Source organism: Magallana gigas, chromosome 3, assembly GCF_963853765.1.
Source record: "Magallana gigas chromosome 3, xbMagGiga1.1, whole genome shotgun sequence".
Classification (NCBI taxonomy): domain Eukaryota; kingdom Metazoa; phylum Mollusca; class Bivalvia; order Ostreida; family Ostreidae; genus Magallana; species Magallana gigas.
The window spans coordinates 30,626,806-30,641,370 of record NC_088855.1 but is presented as its reverse complement, the minus strand read 5'-3'; the positions used below and the strand labels follow the sequence as shown (position 1 = coordinate 30,641,370).

Sequence of the window (14,565 nt, the reverse complement as noted above, 5' to 3'; positions counted from 1 at the left end):
TCAAATTTTCAATATCAATTTTAATATTTCAATCGTTTTAAGGTAAATGTAGGAACAATTATATTTGCTACGAGAAAAAGTGGGGGGGAGGGGGCTGGCCCCTCCCTCATGCTATGTTCCTAATGGTAAGGTCTAAGTTTGTAAAAAAAAAAAGTGGAGGGGGGGGGGGCTAAGCCCCCTAGCCATCCCTCCCGGTTCCAACGCCTATGGTCTGTATATTAGTGCTAACAATGTTTTACTAACGGGTTATTAGAGGTAGTTGAGACGATGACTTTCACGTGATCGACAACAGCCAACCAGGCATGACTATTGAGAAACGTATAAAATTTACATTTTGGAAAAGGTCATAAGAAGTACAAACTGTTTTGATTTTCTATATGTACATGTATTTTGTCATGATAAGAAAAGCTCAGGAAGATACCAGTAAATATGTAAGGTAAGAACATATAATTTATAAAATCTCTTTTTGCCACATATTCAAGTAAATGTTCAATATTATGTTTAAGTGTGCCTACTTTCGGTTTGATAAATCTGTAGTACATGCGTTGCGAAGGAAGTGTCGTCCCTTGCACAGAATCCATTTAGAATCCTAAAACAACACTAGCTAACATCACTGGGGCTAATGATACAACTGATCACGAAAAAGTGATATAGTGCTAAAACAACCAAATTATAATTTATAGTAATGTTAAAGTTTTTACAGGGACGTCCTTCCTGGTTTTTATTTACAGTCGTATTTACATTAATTTTGTAATGATTATGAGTAAATGTATGTTAGTATATGTAACACTGTGTGCATGTAACAATTGTCCCCTTTTATCTTGCTCACAGACTTTTAAAAATATAAAAAATTATCTACAAAAACTACGTTTGTACGAAAGACGAATAGGGCCACTTAAAAAAATATTTTTATCTCGTAATTACGAGATAAGATCTCGTAATTACGAGTTAATCATCTCGTTATTACGAGAAACGATCTCGTAATTACGAGAAAAGATCTCGTTATTACGAGAAAAGATCTCGTTATTACGAGTTAATTATCTTGTTATTATTACGAGTTAATTATCTCGTTATAAGGAGTTAATTATCTCGTTATTATTACGAGTTAATTATCTCGTTATAACGAGTTAATTATCTCGTTATTACGAGAAAAGATCTCGTAATTACGAGAAAAGATCTCGTTATTACGAGTTAATTATCTCGTTATTACGAGAAAAGATCTCGTAATTACGAGAAAAGATCTCGTAATTACGAGAAAAAATCTCGTTATTACGAGAAAAGGTCTCGTTATTACGAGTTAATTATCTCGTTATTACGAGAAAAGATCTATTTAAAATGTTGCGTTTCATTATTCTAATCTTTTTATGTAAAGTGTATGGACTACTGTAATGTCTATTGATATATACATACTTAGCATAATCATCGTTTAAAAGCGTACGCATAATTTGATATAAAATCGGATCAAGCAGTTTTAAAGAAATTTCAGAAGAAGTAGCAAAGCAGATTGATTAATAAATTCATCGAACTGTTTATCAATAATTAAGAAGGATACGTGTAATTTGTTTTTAGACTCCAAAATGTTAGAATACAAAATCAATTATTTTCAATATACATGTAGGTTGTGTATAAACATATAAAACACAAATTCGGGTAAATCGTGTATATCCATATCCGTGACTGAAACTATAAAGTCATTAAAGTTATCTGTAACTTTTACGACTATAGGACTACCTGGTATATTTACTTCGTAGTGGGATTATAATATATATAAGTCAAATAGTAAAATGACATGAAGTTCTTTCCTTTTATTGATATAAGATAAAATGTCAAATCCAATTATTGATATGTAGAAATTAATGAAAAATGATCGTTGTTATTTTTAAATATTAATCAAAATTGAATCAACGTTTCTTGAATGAAAAAGACTGAAATGGTGATCCAGTCGAATTCTTTCCAGAAACGCACCATTTTATGTAGATCTTTTCTCGTAATAACGAGATCTTTTCTCGTAATAACGAGAAAATTATCTCGTAATAACGAGATCTTTTCTCGTAATTACGAGATCTTTTCTCGTAATAACGAGATAATTTACTCGTAATAACGAGATCTTTTCTCGTTATTACGAGATCTTTTCTCGTAATTACGAGATATTTTCTCGTAATTACGAGATAATTAACTCGTAATAACGAGATCTTTTCTCGTAATTACGAGATCTTTTCTCGTAATTACGAGATAATTTACTCGTTATAACGAGATCTTTTCTCGTAATTACGAGATAAAAATATTTTTTATGTGGCACTATTCGGCTTTCGTACGTTTGTCATTAAAATCTACAAAGAATGTATTAGTAGTACAAGTGTTTGTCATGATTTGTCGTCAGGAATAACGAAGCCTTTATTCATTGGCTTTTAAATGCAAAAACTATGATTACGTTTTTATGCGCATGGAAATAAAGTGTTTTATTATACCTCTGTTAATATTTTCAATGTAAAGTTACAAGGAATACACGTGCTATTTTATCTAACAGTGAAATAGTTTCCGTGCTGTTGATTAGTCATCGAAACTATTCACCGGCGGCATTCGATTTCCCTCGTATTTACGCTCGGAACATCTCTGACGTTACCCGATCGCTACTGTAAATTCAAAGTCCGATAACTCTAATTTGTTTGTCATTAAGAAATTCTGCATCGCCGACAAATAAAGTTTTCCTCGGTATAATTAAATACATATTTACTGACTATTCGGACGATAGCAAGTTTATTGTCCCCCTCGACAGCAACTATTTTCCTTGGCTTCGCCTCGTGAAATAGTTGCTGTCTTGGGGACAATAAACTTGCTTCGTCCTAATGTTTACCTCTCCAACAACAGTGTACATTCAGTAAGGTTGTTCTGCTTATGTGTACATGTTAAGCGAAACAAGGAAACAATTTATGCAGCCATTTCTTCTCTATTTCAGATGTTAAAATAGGTTAAAGACATAATAAACCAAAGATGGCACACATTGAGGAATCTGAAGAAACAACTTCAGATTTTGTGGTAAAGAAATTCAACATTTATCAAAAATATTTCCCTAATATGTTAACTTTGGGAAAAAAGTTAGATGTTTGAAGAAAGCATTAAATTTTTCGAAACTTAAGTTTTTCTGACCATACATGTACCTTGATCATGTTTACTGTACGCGTAGCTCTTACTTGTCTGTACGGGTAGATCTGATTCGCAGTGAGACAACTGTTCGCGTAGCTCCGAACCATACAATGAGCTATTCTAGGTTACCACTGGCGATAACTTGCTCTACGATTGACAAAAGGAAACTTTTCGTGGAACTTCTGTATAATTTAGACATAAGTACGAGGTGATGCAAGTCGATACGTGCCATATGCGATGTATTGCTCGAGCTTTAAAACAGGAAGGTCCAAATAGACACATTTTAGGTGATGCAACCTGTCAGGATCTCATTTCCCTTTAAGATACGATAAAATACGTTTCGATAAAATTGCCCACATATAGTTTCCGATGTAACCTCGAACTGATTCGAAAATTATAACGCGAGTCCCTGATTTGTGTACGTGCATATAAGTTCTTTTTGGTTATCGCTCATTACGAACCGATGTCCTCCGTTGCATTGGGGCATAATGATGATATCTATTCTTTTCACGACCAAGATGATGGAAGATGACTACGATTTGAGTTACGATTGGACTCCGACGGCCATATCTACATGTATTTAGCCCGAATGACCATATTGACAATTCTCAACAGTCCCGATCGCCACAAAAGAACTCAAAATCCATTGAGATTTAATACGATTAAGTACTACGATTACTGTACGACTAAGACAACGATTGCAATGATGAATGAAGTTTATATTTTGATTTCTATATGCCACAGGCGCATGATGCCGATTAAAGGATGATTTTTATTAATGACAGGTGAAATGCTCCGTATTGGTTGAATCGGTTGTAAGCTTAAATGTTGATGGACCGATCGGGAGACGGAGAGGATCGCAAAATAATTTGACCGCTGAGTTTCAAGTGAAACTTCCAGCTGATGTGACAGATTTTAATAAATAAAAGATGGCGGCGATGTGTACATTGTGTATTATTAGGTGTGGACGGTTTTTTATTTTTTATTATGAGAAACAAATATAACGTCAGGCACAGCCACTTGCTACTTGTTTATGCCTAGAATGTTTTGTCTGGAGTACAATCCTGTACATTTAAGCAATTTTTCTGCAGTAAACAATTGTTTGCGTGGACGTCGCAGAGTAGACATTTTGTTGTCCCCCCCCCCCCCAAAAAAAAAGATTAAAAAAATGTTTATGTTAATGAAATAATATTTATTTCACAGAAACCCTGATGTTTGTTGGTCATACTCGAAGGTCATTTCGCTTACCATAGCAACATTACACACATAAAACGATTTAATATGTGAAAGTTCTTTCTTATATTCTTTGTGAAAATATGCATTCGGACTTCTCCTTCCAATCCCTGTCTGCCCCCCCCCCCCCTATCTTTGAAAACAATACAACGTATCTTTCACACAAAAAACCTAGTTTTACTTGATTTCACAATGAATCCCTACTCCTTTCAAAGGATCATTGCATTATGAATATTATTCCATTAATAATTTGCTTTTCGTAACATTAAAATACATGCAAATTATATTTCCTTATTGTCCATTATCTAAAATTCCGTATAACAATAATCATCAACAACGTTAACTCCCATTCATGCTCAGGATATATCATGTGCATTAGTATCTTAACCTGCAAGGCGTAAGGATGTCAAACTTAATTCCCGTTAAGAATCACCCCAATGCATATACATTAGATAGAAAACATGTAAGTTATAAGGCCCTTACATCACTAGCATTTTGAAATTACTCAACTCAGTTCTCAACTCAAATTCATGAAAGACAAGTGCATAATTCTGAGGTAATCTTATTCCCTCTGCAAGATGAAGAGATCCTGAATTCCCCAACATTCGTAATGATACATGGGAACATGAATGAATACTCTATGCTTAACCATTTTGTGAGTGGTAATTTTTAAACACATACACAAACTATATGTTGTGAAATACAATACTGTAGTGCAACTTGCAATTCTGTGGAGGTACCTAGCATGCACCAAAAACCATATGACCACAATTAAGAACCTAAATTAGAGATTCTTCTAACTCCTAACACCCTTTGCGCCTTATAATCTTTCTCAAAGTATTTGTAATGATTACATGAATTAGGTTATTTTACTTATTTTTTTTTTGGGGGGGGGGGGGGGGGGAGGGGATGAGGGTGTAACAACAATAATTGTTTTTCGTTATGAAAAAATTATTTTAGAAATTGTCCATTCATCTTATTGTAATTCTGTTTAGTTCACTTACCATCCAAAACTAAAATCCTCCAAAAGCAAACTTCACATTGCGTTTAAGAGAACTACCCGTACAGTAAAATTAGAACGCCCTTGCGCTATGCGTATAAAATAATAACATCTCGTGATATTCTGATGATTTTTTCTACTTTTATTTGCAATAGCATCAGAAGCAAGGTCAGTTTTTTCTCTTGATATATATATATATATATATATATATATATATATATATATATATATATATATATATATATATATATAATATATATATATATATATATATATATATATATATATATATATATATATATATATATATATATATATATATATGAAATAAAAACACTCAAAACAAAATCATTCGAAAGTATTCCATTTGATTTTCAGACCATATCATAAAAATTTTAAGTCGGTTTTTTTCCTGTTTGTCAAACAAAGTGTGTATCTTTTATTGTGGATTCAAATCAAATTGTATCCGATCAAAAGACAAAAGGTGAATTCCTTAACCTTATTTTTATTTTACGGTATTATTCATTTAAACGCACAATGCCAAATTATCATTTTAAATGGCACGTATGCACTAATATACGCATGATAACTACACATGAAGTATCAATGTGCTTAAATAGCATTTAACTAATTTTTTAGGAGTTGATTTTTTTTTTAAATTGCAAATTAGCAATCCGCATGTGACCTTTGGATTACTATATGTATAACAAGGAGTCTTCTCGTTATCAAACATACTTCTTATAATAAATAATTCATGAAATTTTGACACAGTAACACAGATCATATAACCAAATAATTCTATCAATTCTATCAAATTTGACCTTCTTGTTTTCGCATAAAGGTCAGGTCAAGGTCACTACCTTTTTCCTCAACTTAAAGGATGATAAAAATAAATGTAGTTCTCTTCAGTTATGTAGACATCTGTTTAAGATATGAAGATTCTATTCTTCAATGAAATGATAGAATATCAGAGTGTCTATCAGTTTATACTACTAAATATGAATAAACATTGAAACTAAAATTGATATAGCTTTGCCCGCATTCCTCTAATTTTCATAAATTTTGAAGATATCACTTTATAAGTAATAAACCACAAGTGGATTTTCATGTAGATGAATTTTTGAATAAAGAATAAATAAACACTCTCAGTACATGCATACCTCAGAGAGAGGGGTATTTACTCCGTTTACCGTGTTTATGATGCTAAAATCGTGCTTCATCTTTTTTATACATAATTGAAAATTTACTTCGTTCTACATTGATGAATATCGGAATTATAATGCTTCGAGTATCATCTAATATAAGAATTATCTAATTTAAGACATTAAAAACGTGATTCTGATTTGTAAACAAACTATTCTTCCATCGTGTTTTCAATGGAGGGGTTTCCCACACTCATGCACAGTGGCGTTATAAATGGTGGGTCACATTAATATTCATCAGACATGTACAATGTAGCAAAATTTAGAGACAAATTACGTAAGAGAGAACATGTTTAACGGGCCTAAATCTCAATCTGTTTTATTCTATTTCGTTTACAACACCAGTCATTTGCGTCTTCTACAATAAAATCCAGTATTACATGTGGGTCATTTGCGATAGAATAGTAAATCGTAGATAACCTCGTTTCCTTCTTCCTAGTCGTTAATCAAAAGGGTGATTGCCTTCTAGTTTTTCGAACCAATACCAGCTATCAGTTGACCTACATGTAGTATGCATAAGGTACCATCGCCGCTAGTAACACGCATTCGGTAAATATCAAACCAGCGTCATTACATGTATGTGCAAGACGAACCGTTAATTTTTCCTGCAATTCCCCTTATTGTCGCCTATAACCTTATTGCGATTAATATTTTATTATATATTAATAGTTAAATACATAATTGGAAGTCTTAAAAAAGTGTTTGGCAGACAAAGCGATTTTAGAGAGATCAACCGAAATATTCCCCACCTTGTCACAATTTGCATTATAGAGATAAGACATTTTTACATTAAATCATCACCATCTTCATATCAGCTTAATAAGATAAACATTACGCTGACCCAGCGTTAAAAGTATGTGCAGTGATATTAGGTACATATACATTGTACATGTAGTTGCTCCTTGCATTTTTATAATTTCGTCGCAGCGATTATATGTGCGGATTGTCGAACAAAATATGTAAGTATGATAATGGGTACATTTGGTCACCGACGGAAAAATGTAGAGATGCGACAAAACAAATTATGATCACAATCAGGAACTTATCGTTACAATGTAGTTGAAGTACATGCTGATGCTTGTTTAAGTGCACTAAATTGTATTTTGTTAGTTGGTCGGTAAGCATGATTTTGAGTAACCTTGTTTATGTTCATTTGCTGTAATTGTAATTCATGCATTAAGCGGTTAATTTAAACAATGAATTTTGAATATACAAGTAGTTTAATTTCATATAACAGTATGTCTTTCATGAGTAAAAGAGGAAAACACGGTATGTTTGAATAACTTTTCAAAGCGTAAGACAAATATTTGATTTATAATTGATGTTCATGTTCATATCGTTCAGAATAACAATGTTAACCAATCACACATATTGGGACAAAGATTCTTTGTCTCATAGAGTACAAATATTTTGTTGTAAGTGACACCGAAAAATATGTTTTCATTTTTTGGGAAAGGTAAAAATTATTAAAGCCACCGCGGGGTTCCAACTCATGACTTTCGTATTTGTAGTTTTAATCCTACAACCCTTTGCGTTACGCTGTTAGATAACCTTTTTTTAAGAGAAAAAAAAATTGTAAAAATTTACTTGATTTTATTGTTTATATGGATAAGAACTACGCCACAGTATTGAGGTGTTCCATCCACCTAAAAAATAAATCGCCATAATCTGACTAGACGACGTCCGATGGTGTCTATATAGTCGTCCGAAAAAAACCGCCATATAAAGCCTTATATCCGTCGGCCGTTGATTTTTCCTGCAATTCCCCTTATTGTCGCCTATAACCTTATTGCGATTAATATTTTATTATATATTAATAGTTAAATACATAATTGGAAGTCTTAAAAAAGTGTTTGGCAGACAAAGCGATTTTAGAGAGATCAACCGAAATATTCCCCACCTTGTCACAATTTGCATTATAGAGATAAGACATTTTTACATTAAATCATCACCATCTTCATATCAGCTTAATAAGATAAACATTACGCTGACCCAGCGTTAAAAGTATGTGCAGTGATATTAGGTACATATACATTGTACATGTAGTTGCTCCTTGCATTTTTATAATTTCGTCGCAGCGATTATATGTGCGGATTGTCGAACAAATATAACAGTATGTCTTTCATGAGTAAAAGAGGAAAACACGGTATGTTTGAATAACTTTTCAAAGCGTAAGACAAATATTTGATTTATAATTGATGTTCATGTTCATATCGTTCAGAATAACAATGTTAACCAATCACACATATTGGGACAAAGATTCTTTGTCTCATAGAGTACAAATATTTTGTTGTAAGTGACACCGAAAAATATGTTTTCATTTTTTGGGAAAGGTAAAAATTATTAAAGCCACCGCGGGGTTCCAACTCATGACTTTCGTATTTGTAGTTTTAATGCTACAACCCTTTGCGTTACGCTGTTAGATAACCTTTTTTTAAGAGAAAAAAAAATTGTAAAAATTTACTTGATTTTATTGTTTATATGGATAAGAACTACGCCACAGTATTGAGGTGTTCCATCCACCTAAAAAATAAATCGCCATAATCTGACTAGACGACGTCCGATGGTGTCTATATAGTCGTCCGAAAAAAACCGCCATATAAAGCCTTCTATCCGTCGGCCGTTGATCTGTTTTGGAAATGTTTAAGGGGCATAAGTCAAATCTCTCTCCTCTTTTTTTTTTAAAATTTAAACAAAGTTTTTTCATGCATCAAAATAAATACATAAATGGGTTGGACAACATGCACTGCCTATAAAAGTCCTCTCCGCAAGGACACTCTGTCACAACACTTATTGTACCCGCTTTTTCTAAAGAAATTTAGGGTATATTGTTCGCATCCTGTTCAATCTGCCCATCCGTTTGTTACTTTTTTCTCATACTACTCTTACATTTTACGTAGAGTCTTTTAGCATCTCTTAGATATCCTTTGTGGTGTTATGCTGATTTATATAATAATAATAATTATTATTATAATAATAATAATAACTAGAGACGATCTCATTGCGAGCAACGAGGAGGTCTTCCGTCCGATTTAAGAACTTGAGATACATGTATGACCATGACTTTGTTTTTATACAGCTACACATGATTTGAAAATAAAAGAAAAGAGTCTTCATTCTTAGGGCAGAGACTTTTTTATTTCCGTTGTAAGCGCTCTGGTTGAAAACATTTAGGTCCCTCTTTGTTCCTAATTTTAGGAACCATCCCCATTTTCTTTATATTAAACAAAGAAAATTGTCATTCTAAACACATTTCATTCAAAAAGTGTTAGAAAATTTGATTCCATTTTTAAGATATTTGGAATATATTTGGAGAATTCTTGGTTCCCAATTTTAGGAACCAGCTCCTTTTTCTTGATATTAAGTATAAGGGCATTTAAAACTAAACAGATTTTGTTCATCAAATATTTAGACATTTGTTACTGTTCTTTAGATATCTGAGATAGATTATTTTAGGGGCCGATCCCTTATCTCCTTCTTTTGGACCTTTTAACGAAATTTTGATGCTTAAATATTGTTCAGTATATAATTTTGAGCATCTTTTCTTCTATACTGCTTTTCAAAATATTTTTCCTTTACGAGATATAAGTGATCAAAATTTTGATATTCTGACCCCTAAAAACCCTTAATTACGTTACACACGAGAAAAATATTATATTGTATTGGTACATGACAGTAAGGCCCCTTTTTTCTTGGTATTAACTGAAAGGGAATTTAAAACTAAACACATTTTTTCAACATTTTTTCAACAAGTGTAGAAATTATATACGTGGAAAAGAAATATTTTAGGAGCCGACCCTATAACTCACTAATTTCTCAGTAAAGTGCGATGGATGAAAGATTTCAGAGCCCTTTTGGCCCCTAAATTGAGGGGACGGTCCCTTTTTCTTGATGTCAAATGAAAGTTCTTTTGATATTAAACATATTTTGTTCAATTTGTTACCGTTCTTGAGCTACTTGGTAAAGAACATTTTAGGGGCTGGCCCCTTTTAGCCTTACCAGGGCCACAAAACGAAATTATATTGGTTGATTATTGTTTAGAACATCGTTTTAAGCATCTTATATTCTATATTGCTTTTCAAAATATTAATAATTTTTGTGATATAAGTGATCGAAATTCTGGACTTCTGGCCCCTTGAAACCCCTAATTACGCAACGCATGGATTTTTTTATAATGTACATTTAAATAAATATAAGATGACATTTTTGCTTCTTAAACATATTACAAAATATTTCTCAGTAAAGTATTATGGAAGAAAGACTTCAGAGCCCTTTTTGTCCCTAAATTGAGGGGCCAGCCCCTTTTTCTTGATGTCAAATGAAAGATCCTGTAAAAATAAATTTTAACTGTTCTACATGTCTTATCAAAAAACCAAGAAAAATCACCTCATTTTTTTATCTCAATTTTTGGGTCCGGGTGAACTTTGGCACCTTTTGTGCCAGACATAAATGACTCACAGTAGACAAAACTACAATTATTCGTCTACAATTCCTGAAAATTTGAGTTTGATATCTTTTGTCGTTTAGGAGGAGTTAGACGGACAAGCTGAAACGTCAATATCTCTGAAACGGAAATAACGTCATTAAAATAAAAAATTTCCAGTAAGGTTCAGATCAATATCTATCAGATCTGAAAAACTCGCGTACACAAAATTTGTAAGAAAAACCCCCCAAAGTAACTTGACACGATCTCGTTTTAAGCAATGAGGAGGTCTTCTGTCTGATATTAGAATTTGAGATATACATGTATGTTCTATCTTGATTTTGCCATTTAACAGCTAAACATGATTTAGTATAGAAAAACAGGGTCTACATTCTAAGGGCCAGATACTATTTTTGTTTCAGGTGTAAGAGCTTTGTTCAACAAGTGTTTGGAAATTCACAGTTCTTTATATATCATATCTGAAAAAAAAAGTTTTAGGGGCCGGTCCCTTATCTCCTTATTGGAGCCACTGAACCAAATTTTAAAGGTTGCATGTTTCTAAGTACATCATTTTGAGTGTCTTTTCTTCTATACTGCATTTCAAAATATTTTTCCTTTCTGAGATATGGGTGTTCAAAATTCTGGACTTCTGGCCCCTAAAAACACCTATTTACGTAACACATGATTAAATCATTACACTGCTTGGATACCTAACTGTAAGATAAACAGATTTGCTTCGACAACCTTTCACAAAATATCCCTCAGTAAAGAGCTACTGATGAAAGACTTAAGAGCCCTTTGGTTCCCTACTTTGAGGGGCCAGCCCCTTTTTCTTGATATAAAATAAAATGTCATTTTAATCTCAAACATTTTGTTCAACAAGTGTTTAACAATTCGTTACTGCTTTGGAGATATATGGGAAAGAACATTTTAGGGGCCGATCCCTTAACTCCTTATAGGGACTGTTAAACGAAATTTTGAAAATTGCATTTTATTTGGAACATCGTTTTGAGTATCTTTTCTTATATACTGTATTTTAAAATATTTTTCCTTTCTGAGATATGGGTGTTCAAAATTTTGGATTTTGGCCCCTAAAAACCCCTAATAACGTAACACATGATTAAATCATTACATTGCTTGGATACATCACTGTAAAGAAAACATATTTGCTTCTATAACCTTTCACAAAATATCCCTCAGTAAAGGGCTACAGATGAAAGACTTTAGAGCCCTCTGGTCCCCTAATGTGAGGGGCCAGCACCTTTTACTTGATATCAAATGAAAGGTCTTGTAAATATTTTTTGCATTACATGTTTTAACGAAATATTTTTCATAAAAGAGATAAACAAAGAAAACCAAGAAAAATTACGACGTTTTTTAATCTCAATTTTCGGGACCAGGGGAGCTTTTTAAAAGCCTTTTGAGCATGACAAATATGAATGCCAAATAGCACATATACAATCTCTTGTCTACAATCCCTGAAAGTTTAAACCTAACATCTTTTGCCGTTTAGGAGGAGATCCCTGAACAAGCCGACCCTCTGAAAATCGCTTAAACGTCATTATCTAAGAAACGAAGAAATATTAGAACTGTTACGAAAATATAGGGAACATGGAGTCAAAACATGTCGAAGAGTAGATCGTCTTCGGTTCCGACATTTACACGTTTTCCAGAACCAAAATATGAGGGCTTGCGTTGTAGATCTTAACTCTCACTTTCTTTCACTGCACTATATGTTGCAGTTCTTTGTTTTAGTTGACTTAAAGGGGCTTGGACACGATTTATTTTTATTTTTTATGTTTAAAATGGTTTACTGGTGCATTTTAATTAATTGACCAAAATATTGAATGTTAAAGTCAAGTTACAAGCGAGATACAGAGGTAAGTATTGATTGTTTTGTAAACAAAGCTCTAGTCTTATAGTTGTTTACAAAAATTGAAATGTAGGGAATTACCATTTCTTAGACAAAATGACATGTAAAAAACAATTTAAACTAGTTCAATATCTTCATAAATACTATTGTCAACAAAAGAATGTTACATTTGATTGAAACACATTAATACAACACATGTAAAAAATGACAATATTCGAGCTTTGTTTACAAAACAAAGTATTATGAACCCTGTATCTTGCCTATAACTTCATATTTGACTTTCAAATTTTGACATAACATCATAAACTTCTAAATTTATCATTATAAACATTGAAAATGGAAAAATAAAATTTGAAAATTTTAAGTCAAATCGTGTTTAAGTCCATTTAATCAATTCATCAAATGATTTTGTAAGTCATAGCAAATTTGACAAAGCACTCCCACCCTCCATATTCAGAATATCACTTAGAACAGCGCCAGTATACGCAGTACCTCTAGACTTTTACATTCTTGCATATTGTTAAGTATTGTTTTACAACCTTGCATATTGTTAAATAAAATGTTTCCCCAATAATGAATGAGTTGTTGGTATATTCCTTAAAAAAAGAGTGAATAAATATGTAATTTTCACAGCTCATCTTTATAGGCCCCTTGCACATACCTGGAACTGTCTAATAAGTAAACAACAGAAAGTTCTATGCAAGACCGGTTCTGTTGTTCAAAGTTTAAAAATATATATAAATAACAGGTTAATCTGATACTGTTCATTCCTAAAAACCAAAGAATGCAATGTTTTAAGTCGAATATTAGCCTCAAACTGTCCATTTTGTGAGAACAAATTAATCCAAAGCCAAATAGCTCACCAAAGCAACAATAGCCATAATATAATCAGCTTTATTGAGTCATGTACGGACAATGTAGTAAAATAGATGCTTGTATATAATTTTTTCATCATATATTCTTATGTTAAACATATAACCCCTTGTGTTCATGTAACATGATGATTTTATAGTCATACATATGTATCACATGGGGTTTTTTAAAGAAGAAGATTTGTAACCCCCCTCCTCCACCGTGGCCTCACCTTTCCCCCCAGGGATCATGATTTGAACAAACTTGAATCATCAGTATCTGGGATTGCTTCCAAGTTACAGCATTCTATAAATTAAAGATACTAAAATATTTAATATTTTTTTCCGTATATTCCTATACCCCCCCCCCCTCCCGACTGTGACCCAACTTTACCTCTGGTGATCATGATTTGAACAAACTGTATTCTACACTGCATGGGAATGCTTTCATACACGTGACAGCGTTACTAGCCAATAAGTTTTTTAAAAAAGAAATATTTAAAGATGTTTCTTTATTTATTTCTATGTAAAAAAAAAAGTTGACCCCATTTGTGGCACCACCCTTTCCCAAGGGAACAAGATTTGAACAATTTTGAATCTACATTACCTGAAGATGCTTCCTCACAAGATATTGAATTCGTGGCCTAACGGTTATGAAAAAAATATTCTCTATTTATTCCTATTTAAAAATTCTACCCCATTGTGGCCCACCCTACCCCCAGGGATCATTATTTGCACATACTAGAATCCTCACTACCTAGGTATGCCCCCCACAAGCTACAGCATTCCTGGCCGATTTTGTTTTTGAGAAGAACAATTTTCTTTAGATATTCCTTTAT

General features: G+C 32.7%; 1 long non-coding RNA gene across 1 annotated transcript in view; it reads left to right on the top strand.

Annotated features, from left to right (window-relative positions):
- Positions 1–271: 271 nt before the first annotated feature.
- LOC136273365 (uncharacterized) overlaps positions 272–14,565 on the top strand; it is a 33,069-nt gene continuing 18,775 nt past the window's right edge. The window contains exons 1-2 of the long non-coding RNA XR_010711556.1: positions 272–436; positions 2,957–3,036. This is a non-coding gene — a long non-coding RNA (uncharacterized lncRNA). The remainder of the gene's footprint in view (positions 437–2,956; positions 3,037–14,565) is intronic.